This window comes from Pelophylax lessonae (genome assembly GCF_965119305.1).
Source record: "Pelophylax lessonae genome assembly, chromosome: 2".
NCBI classification, from domain to species: Eukaryota; Metazoa; Chordata; class Amphibia; order Anura; family Ranidae; genus Pelophylax; species Pelophylax lessonae.
This window is the reverse complement of record NC_138769.1, coordinates 639,706,556-639,718,986: the sequence shown is the minus strand read 5'-3', so window position 1 is coordinate 639,718,986 and position 12,431 is coordinate 639,706,556. Positions and strand designations below refer to the sequence as shown.

Sequence of the window (12,431 nt, the reverse complement as noted above, 5' to 3'; positions counted from 1 at the left end):
GCCACAAGGGGCCCAGACCTATCAGCACCCCGCACCTATGCCTGGGCTCAGGCACAGAGAACGACGCCTACTCCAAACTGATCGCAAAAGTGGAGACACCTTACACCCCACCTGGGAGAGGAGACAGGCAGAAGCTTCCCAGGTTCTCTCGTTTTCAATGACTTGTCCAAAGTAAGGTGGCCATGGAATACGGATACGATTATCCATCCATCCATCCATCCGATTATCCAATACAGAAATTTTTAGTTAGTTAGATTGGCAGGTTGTTCTGTTTGTCTATTACAGGAACACAACAGGATGACGAGTCAAGCATGCCTTTAGGGGGGCCAGATGCATCAGAAGTCTCTACGGGAAAGTCAGTGTTAGAGATTCTTCAGGTGGGAAGGTCGCCTCTGCAGAAAGGGCAGTCTCTCTGCGAGTATATAGGATGTAAAGTTACTACATGCTCACCCTTTTTCCTTTGCAGGCTATGCATGACTTTGAGAGGTTGCCTATTGTCTATTTTATGTATATATGTACAAATGTTATTTATAGCATAGTTAGTCAGGATGTTTAACCTTTTCCTGTCAGACTGTTTTTTGTTTGGCGGGGGTGCATTAATATAATGCGCCTGGTGAAACTGTGTAAATTTGTAAATTTTGTACAGCAGATGTCTACATTTTTTCACGTAACTTATTGTATTTACTGGCTATGCCCCATAGCCTTGTACATATGTTATTTCCCTTTTCCCCCTTTCCAAGTTTGTGGGATACTCCTTAAAAATTTTTGTACAGGTATCTTTCTAGGGGTGGATGCCCAGAGCCAGTGAGGACATGGCTCAGTTTGGCGGGATGTGAATGTAGCACCCTTCTAGGTAGGTGCTAGATGAGAGAATATAGTTGTTGGATCTTTTCTGCTTACCAGAGAGATTGCCAGGTAAATTGCCTACCAGAGAGCAGGATCTGTTGGTGAGGTCTGCTCATGGTGCTCAGGTGCAGCTTAGCTTATCTGAAGTGTTTCACGCTGGTCCAATAGGGAGGCATATTTGACAGTGGGAGGAAACCTGACAAATGAGTGCCCAGGCATTTAGTACAGTCCTGGTGATTGGCAGAGGAAAAATCCTTGGTGCATGCTGGGATACTGTATAAATGCCAAGGGCACATGTGCTCAGAGTCTTTCAGCTGGAGAGCAGGGTCCCAGAGGGAGGGGGCAGCTGCCCCTCCTCTGTAGAAGCTGCCATGTGGCCTCAGGTAGTCGACCCGAGGGCTGGAGAGTCAGAGAGGAGCTGAACCCAGATGTCCTGCAGAGCTGACTGGAAGGGAGACACTGGACAGGCTCTGATTCCACCTACAGTGAGTACCGATCTTTGTCATGGGGCCTGTTTTGAGAGGGCCACCCCTTCTGCTAGAAGAGTCAGTGGACGGTTGTCAGTCAAGGGGATGCTAGAGAGTGTCCTGAAGATAATGTAGTTACATCAAGTCTGCTTCTAGAAAGAGCAAGAGGACTTAATTCTTCCATACAAGTGGCAGTATGGTTAAAGCAGCGTGTCTGCTTCCACAAATAACCTAGTGTGGCCAAGTGCGACTTGTCCTTATCTACTGTGAATAGTTCAAGTTGGAGTATCCCACTATTCCCTTTTCCCATCCAAATTCCACAATAAATACCAAAAACCAAAACCCCTGGACTGTTTATGTAGTAATGAGCAACTGGGAAAAGGATGGGTGAGTGAACTGTCCTAGTGACTGTCTGCAGGTAATCAAAGGAGGCCCAAAAAGTCATCACACAGCAAGCCCTACGGGGACAGTGCTACAACAGTAACTAGAGCCTGTGTCTGAAACATTCTATTAAAACAAGTCATGCAGTCTGTTAATACCAGTCTAATATAATCACATATGCACAAAAGGAAAGTGAATGACTTATTATTTACATCTCACAGCTGTTTCCTGTAACCAGAGACGTGTCATCACAATAGATGAGTTGACCAGGATAAGAAACATTGTATAAGGGATATTTCATGTACTTCCTGCATCTAACTAAAACAGTTGACACATCATGTGATGCTGATCATCCCAATGTCGAATCTAAAGGGCAAACATATTTTGAAGTCTCTAAAGACTTCATTAATAGAATAAGAATAACCTTCAGCAATGAAATTACCACTATTTACACAAATATAACAATGGTAGAATCCTTTGGCAATATAAGACTTTGTGCTGGACAGAGATGGTAATAATCATGCTGGTAAAGCAGAATATTCAAGAAACTACTTGTTCAGGTTAACAGATAATTAAATGCCATGCACAAAAGTCAACTGTCCAGTTTTGCCATAGCAGTCCAGGATCTCTCTCCTCTCCACAGAGTCAAATATTGCGTCCCAAGTTGTGTCCTGAGATCACAACTACCCCCTTATTTGAGTTACTGAGCATGTGCATGAATTCAAATAGGGATATTAACTGAGGTCATCACAGCTGCCAATAGTTGGTTTCAGCATAATTAGTGGCAGGAACGGACAGAAAGTAGACATGGTTATGGTGGGACTGTCCAGAAGGTGTACATAATGCTTGTGGGAAATGATTGGTAGTGTCCAGGGACTGGAACGAAGGATGAAATTGGTAAATATAGGCATGCAGACCTACGATATTTTCCAGGGACTTGTTCAGCCACCTTCTTTTTTCCAGTCCTGTCCAATTGTCAAGTCATATTATGGTATAACGCACCCCCAATTGATCCTCTATCCTGTAGAGAAGAAATATATATTTTTGGGATTCAGACAAGTGCATCATAAGTTTAATAAGTTCAAAAACAATAGTGGTTCAGTGCTACACTGTATAAACCCAATATACTGTATAATCCCACTGTTCCATATACATGTACAGTCCAAAAATACAAAAATTATAGAATACAAAATATATACAGTATATATGTAAACAACATGAATTATAAGAAAAAAATGCATGTGAATGTGCTCTTCCACTAAAAACTGAAATCCTCTGAATGTGTGCCAATTCTTAAATAATCTTCACACCCTGTGTGAGCACCACCATTGACTGCTCACCTCATATTTTGATCTATGGACAATAGGTTTAAAAACGCTTTACCCTTTAAGGGCAGAATTTAATGGGTTCAATTTGTTCTTCCTCTTTTCTCTTCCTGGACTATTTTCCAACTTGTTACTGTAACACATCAATGAAAATCTTAGGCCGCTGGCTCGTCCCCATATGCATTATGCCACAAGCGAGGCTTCTTCAGAGGTGTGTCCATGTACAGGTGTTAGTGCCGGTTCACACTAGGTCGCTCCGACTTAGGGGGCGACTTGTGAAGTCGCGTGCAGCGCGACTTCGGCGTGACTTGCACGGACTTCATAAAATGAATGTCAATGCAAGTCGCCTCCAGGTCGCCCCGAAGTAGTACAGGAACCTTTTTCTAAGTCGGAGTGACTTGTGTCGCTCCTATTAGAACCGGTCCTGTACTACTCAATAGACCGCGACGGTGCACGACTTGCCAGTTGCCAGGCTGACCAAGTGAACCGGCACTGAATCACGATTGTTTTTTCAACATTTTGACACTTGGGAGTGAATAGTACACTTCTAGAGTCTAGCTGCAGCACTTTATCTTTTTTATTATATTGGTGTGCACGAGGAGGGGGGGGGGGGGGGTTTCATTTGTTTGTTTATACAACCTCAATATGGGCAGGGAAAGACACTATAGAAAATCTTGCAGCTAGAGCTCCAAAAACTATTAGTAACTATTAAGTAACTTAATGAAGTTTAGTCAAAATATTTATTTTGAGAGATGTTGGCCTTTCTTTTAAGGCTTATTTTAAGGCTATATGAAAACTTGACTGGTGCTTCTGACCTTTACCACACCCTCAACATTGTTAAATGCAGGGCAAAGCAACATTTTTTTTTTTTTTTATTCCCCTCCATCCCCAGCAGTAGTAACCAATAATTCAATGTCCTACTTCTGCATTCAGCAGAGTGAAAAAAAAAATCTAGTATTTCTAGGTAAGGCTCATTGTACTGTATGTGACAGCACTGGGCCATTTACCAAGCACCAGCGCCGTCACCTGGGTAAGGTCCAAAGCCATATGACCTGTGCAACTCAGATTGCAAAGGTTGACTTTTCACAAGCACTTTGAGAACTACTGTATGTTGATTTTGGATCAGTTTATTTGGTTATTATAAGTTTTGTGCATTGTTCTTGATAATGTTTTCACATTTTTGTTTGACAAATAGACATTTCATGTAGGGTACACTCACAACAAAATTCCCTTGGCACTGTGGGTTTTCTAAAGAATGAGGATGGCAGAGGCTATGTGCATATTTGGATCTTGAACATTTGAGACATAACTGACCTAAAGCAGGGTTCCATCCAAAAGTGGAAGCTCTGCTTATCTGACTCCCCCCTCCCCCCCTCTGGTGCCACATTTGGCACCTCCGTGTCCTCACTTCTGGGGGATCATGCCATGGCTCGATCACTCAAAAGTTTGGCTCCCCTTCTCCTTCCCACGCAGAAAGTGCAGTGCGCATCGTACATGCGCAGTAGGGAACCGGCTGTGGTTAACAAATAAACATTTTAAACTGTAATGAGCATGCTTAATTCAACCTTATGAGCAATTCATATTCATACCCAAATTCTCCTGAGCTGGTCTCAAGCATGGTAATGGAGAAAGCAGATCCCATACTTTGGCCTGACTCAGAAGATTTTGATTGGTGGCTGTGTGACCTCATCAATGATATCTCTCTGGATCAGGGACATGTAAATATAGGACTGACAAGTGGAACAGGGGAAACTATATAAGTATAGCTGCATACAAGGTGCAGTAACACTTAAAGTGGAACTTTAGTCAGAAAATTAAGATCACTTCAGGCTGGCCACTTTTGCAGGTGAAGCTATGTAAAATATTAAAACAAATAAATAAAATAAAAAAAAGAGGAAAGGACCTTTACCCGTGCCGCATTCTAATATATCGATATATGTGAAAAAAGTTTGCAAGACACAGTCCTGCTTGTGGTGGATTTAATTGCCACTACCATGAGACAGATTTGTTGTATTTTTTAAAAATACAAAATGTTATAAATCTATCCCTACATCCTTTAACGACATCTGGAAAAAAAATATTGAGTCTGGGCCTCAAATTCTGCCCTATATAGGAAATAGATTGCTTTGAGACTGTAAAAGATGTCCATCTTTTTGCATGTAAGGTAACCTATACATTTTTATTTGATAAGGACTGCAATAAAAAGAAAAATGACAAGGCATTAGTAGATCAGTGGAAAGACTTCACCATCAAGGACTTTAAAGCTTTGCAAGATCTCATGGATCTCTTGGATGAAAATGAAGGCTCACAAGATGTACCAAATTTAGGGACTGAATCTCCAAATATTCTACCCACACCCCCAGTTAAATCTGCAATAAATAAAAAATCTGATCAATTCCCTCCCCTACAAACAAATCCCAAATTTTGGGCTTTCGTTACACAAGTATGTAGAGAAAAAATTGAAACAAGCACACGAGGCTACTCCACAGGTAATCTAACTAAAGTACAAAAGGAAGCCCTTCAATCATTTGGTGCAAATAATGATTTGGTGATAAAACCTTCAGATAAAGGTGGAAATGTAGTGTTAATGAGGAAAGACCAATATAGAACCATAGATATTGTTCTCACATTAATTTGTGTTTCTTTTAAATGTAGTTGTATTGGGCACCTACTATGTTTTAATGATGTACAATAAAAGAGGATTTTTTTAAAAATACAACAAATCTGTCTTATGTTAGTGCCATTAAGTATTAAAAATAGACGCCAATACTGTTTAAAATCCAGTGATACACTGTCGCACCCTGCTCTGCACATGCTCATTTACTCTTTATTTTTGGCATTGTGCTGAAAATCAGAGCCACTAGAGACCTATCTGCTGATAGCCTAAAGATTTACTGCTGTTCAGGGGCTCTGGGATTCAGCAAAAAGGCAGCCTCCAGCAAGAAGGAACAGGAATAATGCTGGAAGAAATGTACAGCACATGCTAATTTTGGTAACATAATTATTGCTGTGAAATGTGTGTTCCTTGCTGTAGAACAGTATTTTTAGGTTAATATGGATAAAGGTCTACTTTATATAAGCATACCTATGATACATAAATTTATAGGCATTTTTACAGAGAGTGCACAGCAGCAGCTATTTATTTTCAGTCACTCCTGTATGATTAAAATGTTGTAAGTAGTCCTTTTAAAGTGATATTAAAAAGTCTTGTTTTTTTTTTTCTTAAAAAATAACAAACATGTTATACTTACCTGCTCTGTGCAGTTGGTTTTGTATAGAGCAACCCTGATCCTCCTCTTCTTGGGTCCCTCTTTGGCTCTCCTGGCCCCTCCCCCTTGTCGAGTGCCCCCACAGCAAGCAGCTTGCTATGGGGGCACCCGAACCGAGCTGCAGCTCTGTGTGTTCATTTAGACACAGAGCCATGGTTTGGCCCCACCTCCTCTCTCTCCTGATTGACTACCTGACTTTGACAGCAGCCAATGGCGCCGCTGCAGTATCTCAGTCAATCAGGAGGGAGAGTCCCAGATGGCCGAGGCACTCGTGCACATTGCTAGATGTATATGGGCTCCGGTAAGTATTAGAGGGGCTGCTGCACACATAAGGGGTTTTAACTTAATGCATAGAATTCATTAAAATAAAAAACCTTCTGCCTTTAAAACCACCTTAACAGGCATAAAGAAAGGGTCAGGAGTACTCTACTGATGTATTCCGTTGTGTATAACTTAAAAACGGAGTATTTGTAATCTACAGGCTTTTTTTTTTTAGAAAAGCAGATAAGGATAGCCTGATGAATGTGAAAAGGAAGCTTACTGATTGAGGTACAGCTTGCTGATTTCCATCACCCAATCATGTACAAAAAATAATATCTTTGTTTCCTTCCACAAGACTGGGTATGCTTTGTAAAGTAAAATGTCATGACATTTAATAAGCTAGGTGCATGTTCCTTTGCAAAATGAACAGCCTATTCGCCTTTGGTAAAGCAACCCCAGTGTGTTGAGCAGTGGCGGCCCGTGCATAGGGGGCGCCAGGGCGCCGCCCCCCTACCCCTAATAAAAGAAAAAAAAAAAAACAAAAAAACGAACAAATAAAGTTGTTCAAAAAAAAAAATTGGGTTCGCCGGCCTGAATCCAAGGAACTGGTGGATGGGGGGGGGTGGGGTTACGTCCCAGAAGAGGCGCCGATTGGCTGCCTTCTGGGGGGGTAGGGGGGTATCCTGGGCGCAAGTCTTTGCGGTTGGACACCCCCACTTTCTGATATCCTGGCTCTGATTGGTCCAGTCTACAGCCTGGACCAATCATCATCTAGGATATCGCTGACGACGCAATGGGGGCGGTGCCGGTGCGTGCGTCAATCACTCACCGTCACCGCCGCTCAGAGAAGAGGAGAGGCCGCCCGCCGGTTCCCGCCGCCGAGACGACGAGGGAGAAGGACCCGCCGCAGAAGAGGAGGAAGAAGCTGAGCCTCGCCGCCGCCAGGTAAGTTTGAACGGAGCACGCACGCTGACACTCTGCAATCATTGGGGGACAATGCTGGCGCTCTGCAATCATTGGGGTACAATGCTGTGGGCACTCTGCAATCATTGGGGGACAATGCTGGCGCTCTGCAATCATTGGGGGACAAAGCTGTGGCGCTCTGCAATCATTGGGGGACAATGCTGGCGCTCTGCAATCATTGGGGGACAATGCTGTGGCGCTCTGCAATCATTGGGGGACAATGCTGGCACTCTGCAATCATTGGGGGACAAAGCTGTGGCACTCTGCAATCATTGGGGGACAAAGCTGTGCCGCTCTGCAATCATTGGGGGACAATGCTGGCGCTCTGCAATCATTGGGGGACAAAGCTGTGGCGCTCTGCAATCATTGGGGGACAATGCTGTGGCGCTCTGCAATCATTGGGGGACAATGCTGGCACTCTGCAATCATTGGGGGACAAAGCTGTGGCGCTCTGCAATCATTGGGGGACAATGCTGGCGCTCTGCAATCATTGGGGGACAATGCTGTGGCGCTCTGCAATCATTGGGGGGCAATGCTGGCACTCTGCAATCATTGGGGTACAATGCTGTGGCACTCTGCAATCATTGGGGGGCAATGCTGGCACTCTGCAATCATTGGGGGACAATGCTGTGGCGCTCTGCAATCATTGGGGGACAATGCTGTGGCGCTCTGCAATCATTGGGGGACAATGCTGTGGCGCTCTGCAATCATTGGGGGACAATGCTGTGGCGCTCTGCAATCATTGGGGGACAATGCTGTGGCGCTCTGCAATCATTGGGGGACAATGCTGTGGCGCTCTGCAATCATTGGGGGACAATGCTGTGGCGCACTCTGCAATCATTGGGGACAATGCTGTGGTGCTCTGCAATCATTGGGGGACAATGCTGTGGCGCTCTGCAATCATTGGGGGACAATGCTGTGGCGCTCTGCAATCATTGGGGGACAATGCTGTGGCGCTCTGAAATCATTAGGGGACAAAGCTGTGGCGCTCTGCAATCATTGGGGGACAATGCTGTGGCGCTCTGCAATCATTGGGGACAATGCTGTGGCGCTCTGCAGTGATTGGGGACAATGCTGTGGTGCTCTGCATTGAAAGGGGCTCGCACACTGAACTCTGCATTGATGGGGGCACGGAACAGTTGCATTGAAGGGGGCACGCACGCTGAACTCTGCACAGTGTTTATTGCATTGAAGGGGGCACAGCACAGTTGCATTGAAGGGGGCATGCACGCTGAACTCTGCATTGTTGGGGCACAGCACAGAGTTCATTGCATTGAAGGGGGAACAGTGTTTATTGCATTGAAGGGGGCACAGCACAGTGTTTATTGCATTGAAGGGGGCACAGCACAGTGTTTATTGCATTGAAGGGGGCACAGCACAGTGTTCATTGCATTGTGGGGGCACAGCACAGTGTTCATTGCATTGAAGGGGGCACAGCACAGTTGCATTGAAGGGGGCATGCACGCTGAACTCTGCATTGTGGGGGCACAGCACAGTGTTTATTGCATTGAAGGGGGCATAGCACAGTGTTTATTGCATTGAAGGGGGCACAGCACAATGTTCATTGCATTGAAGGGGGCACGCACGCTGAACTCTGCATTGAAGGGGGCATGTACACTGGTCTCTGCATTGAAAGGGGGCACGTACGCTGGTCACTGCATTGAAAGGGGGCATATACCACCTCCTGTACCATGACCTGTGACATGCCTATACCATATCTGTGCCATGCCTATACCATCACCTGTGCCATGCCTGTACCATCACCTGTGCCATGCCTATACCATCACCTGTGCCATGCCTGTACCATCACCTATGCCATGCCTATACCATCACCTGTGCCATGCCTGTACCATGACTTCAAAGTCACGCAATTGTTTACTGCGTTTTTTGACGCGAAGCAATACCTATTACATTTTTCTTTTTGCGCCCCCCCAAAAATTTTGAGCACCAGCCGCCACTGGTGTTGAGCAAGTAACCTTCCAACTCTGGAGTACTCTCTTGGTGAGTGGGCTTACTAACAGAAGCCACAGAAAACAATAGGTAGCTGTTCTTAATTGTGAGCAATTGGTCTAACTGACCAAATACAGCGCTTGCTTGGTGTTAAATCTAAACCAACACTCTAGTGAATATAAAGTGCAATAGTGTTAAATACAATTCCACAAATATTAATATAAGTATATATATAAATAAACTGGATACAATTCTGGATAAAAATCAATTCCTGTGAGTAAAAATGTGCGTGAATCTTGAAAAAATAAATAGTGGTTGAGAAATATAAATAGTGATTAGTGATAATATAAAATAAATAGTGTCCTTAAAAATATTTGTCCAAAGTTCATACAAAGTGCTCGTGTCCAGACTTGATAAATATAATCTCAGCTGTTTCTTGTTCCAAATGGGTAATTAAGTTGGGTCACTTACCAAATGATGTAGGTACTGAATGGCGTACGGCACCAGAACCAATCAGGCTTAGTAAGCCCCCTGGGCTCAATGGATCTCCTCGAGATGTTATCCCATGGGCTGGCAACGGTCCCTCAGGCTTCCGTAATATCCGATCCGATTCAGTATGGGGGAGAGAGAAGAATGCTCCAGATAGTGCAGTATTTGAAGTAGAGGTAATTTTATTTACCCTTATAGGGGTTTTTAGCATTGGTGGTAAGCGGTGCGGTGCGGGCTGCACGTCCTCTCGGAACTAGCTTCCGGCTTGCGGTCCAACCAACGTAACGTACTCACGCTATGCGTTCCAAGCTAACGCGTTTCGTCACTTCCGGTGACGTCTTCAGAGCACTTTGTATGAACTTTGGACAAATATTTTTAAGGACACTATTTATTTTATATTATCACTAATCACTATTTATATTTCTCAACCACTATTTATTTTTTCAAGATTCACGCACGTTTTTACTCACAGGAATTGATTTTTATCCAGAATTTTATCCAGTTTATTTATATAAATACTTATATTAATATTTGTGGAATTGTATTTAACACTATTGCACTTTATATTCACTAGAGTGTTGGTTAAGATTTAACACCAAGCAAGCGCTGTATTTGGTCGGTTAGACCAATTGCTCACAACTACCTCACTATTTTTATACAGCAGCTGCTATTTCACACATTTATTCATTTATTTATTAATAATAGATTGCACTTTATACCAAATTCACCTTTTTCCAGGAAATATACTAGTATATTTTGCAGCTGTTCTTAATGCCCCATCCCACAACTCTAACGTGAACTAAACCATTTGTTCACTTTTAGACCAGTCACTTGAAGGGTGCCATCTTGCAAGCATCCATAACCTGCCACTTTATGAACCAGCCAAAAAATGTTGATGCAGTTTTTTTTATGATACATGAAATTTTGTACAAAAACTGAGAATATATTATACAACATGTAAGCCAAGTCTTTATTCTCCAGTTCAACACTTGATGGCAGTACAAAATAACAATAATTTGTAGCTACTGAACCTGTCTTTTACAGAGGTTGTGTTATTTACTGTATACTTCAGGGGTACTCCTCTTTGGCATAGTCATTTATAATAAAAGATTAACATTTTTACAAGCAATAAATTATAATAGTGGCTTTAAAACATCAGAGGTACTTTGGTTAAAGTAAAACTATAAGGCAAACCTTTTTTCTTAATTTGGGATAGAGTAAGGGAGGGTTAGAACCCCTGTCAGATTTTTTTTTTGCCAACTGTCCCATTGCAAAAATTTCCCTTAATTTTCTGTCCTATAGCCAAACAGGAAGTGGGAGGAAATCCCTGCAAATGAAGGGAATTCATTGGGGACCCCCAGATCACCATAACTAGTGTCCCCATTGGAAAATGTATATTTTGTTACTTTTCTGGGGACAACCCAAAATGTGTTTTTCTTACTTTCACATTCAATGATAATAGTAAACAGCACAAATGGGTGAATCGCCTTAACAGGAGCACAGACAGCAATAAAAACTGACCGTTGTTCTAATTCCTCCCCACTCTATCCAACACTAAAAAGAAAAAAGGTTTGCCTTTGACCACTCCTAAGACCTGGGATTCAACATCCACACTGTTAATGACAGAGATTGTGATGCAGGATGGAATACAGAGCCTTGGGTGGTTCCAAACTTCTTACATTTACAGATAATGGAGTCCACTGTGCTCATTGGGACCTTCAATGCGGCAGAAATATTTCTGTACCTCTCCTCAGATCTGTGCTTTGATACAATCGTGTCTCTGAGGTCTGTAGACAATTCCTTGGACTTCATGGCCTTTCCAAATCATGTCCAATCAACTAAATACACCACAGGTGGACTCCAAAAAAAGTTGCAGAAACCTCTCAAGAATGATCAGTGGAAGCAGAATTCACCTGAGATCAATTTTGAGTGTCATGGCAAAGGCAGTAAATATTCTTTACGTTTTGTGTTTTAAATAAATTTGCAAAGATTTCAAACAAACTTCTTTTACTTTATCATTATGGGGTATTTTTGAGGACAATAATGAATTGAATCCATTTTGCAATAAATCTGTAACATAACAAAACATGAAAAAAGTGAAGCGCTGTGAATACTTTCCAGATGCACTGTACACAGTGCCCTCCCTCACACAGCTCCCTGTCCCATTGGTGCTCACCATTAGCTTGGTCCAGCCTTCCCCTGCCTCCTCCCCTCAGATTCTGGGAGTCGATGCTCCCTGCTGTTCCGATCACTGTCTCTCCCCCTCTTCCCCTCAGAGTCTGGGTGCTGATGTTCCCTTCTGTTCCACCTGCTGTCTCTCCATCTCCTCCCCCCTCCGGTGATAGCATCGCTCCTGAGCTGTGACATGCTGACCATGGGGGACGCTTTATCACTCGTTGTTAAGGATGCCGTTGGGTTCTGGCTCCTTAACAATACCTGCTGGCGCCCTTAACAACCAATGAACAGCTGGTTGTTAAGGA

The 12,431-nt window shown here is 43.3% G+C and overlaps 1 long non-coding RNA gene across 1 annotated transcript in view; it reads right to left on the bottom strand.

The window, feature by feature from the left end:
• Positions 1–2,638: 2,638 nt before the first annotated feature.
• Positions 2,639–12,431, bottom strand: part of LOC309545403 — a 192,478-nt gene continuing 182,685 nt past the window's right edge. Inside the window, exon 3 of the long non-coding RNA XR_014224892.1 lies at positions 2,639–2,715. This is a non-coding gene — a long non-coding RNA (uncharacterized lncRNA). The remainder of the gene's footprint in view (positions 2,716–12,431) is intronic.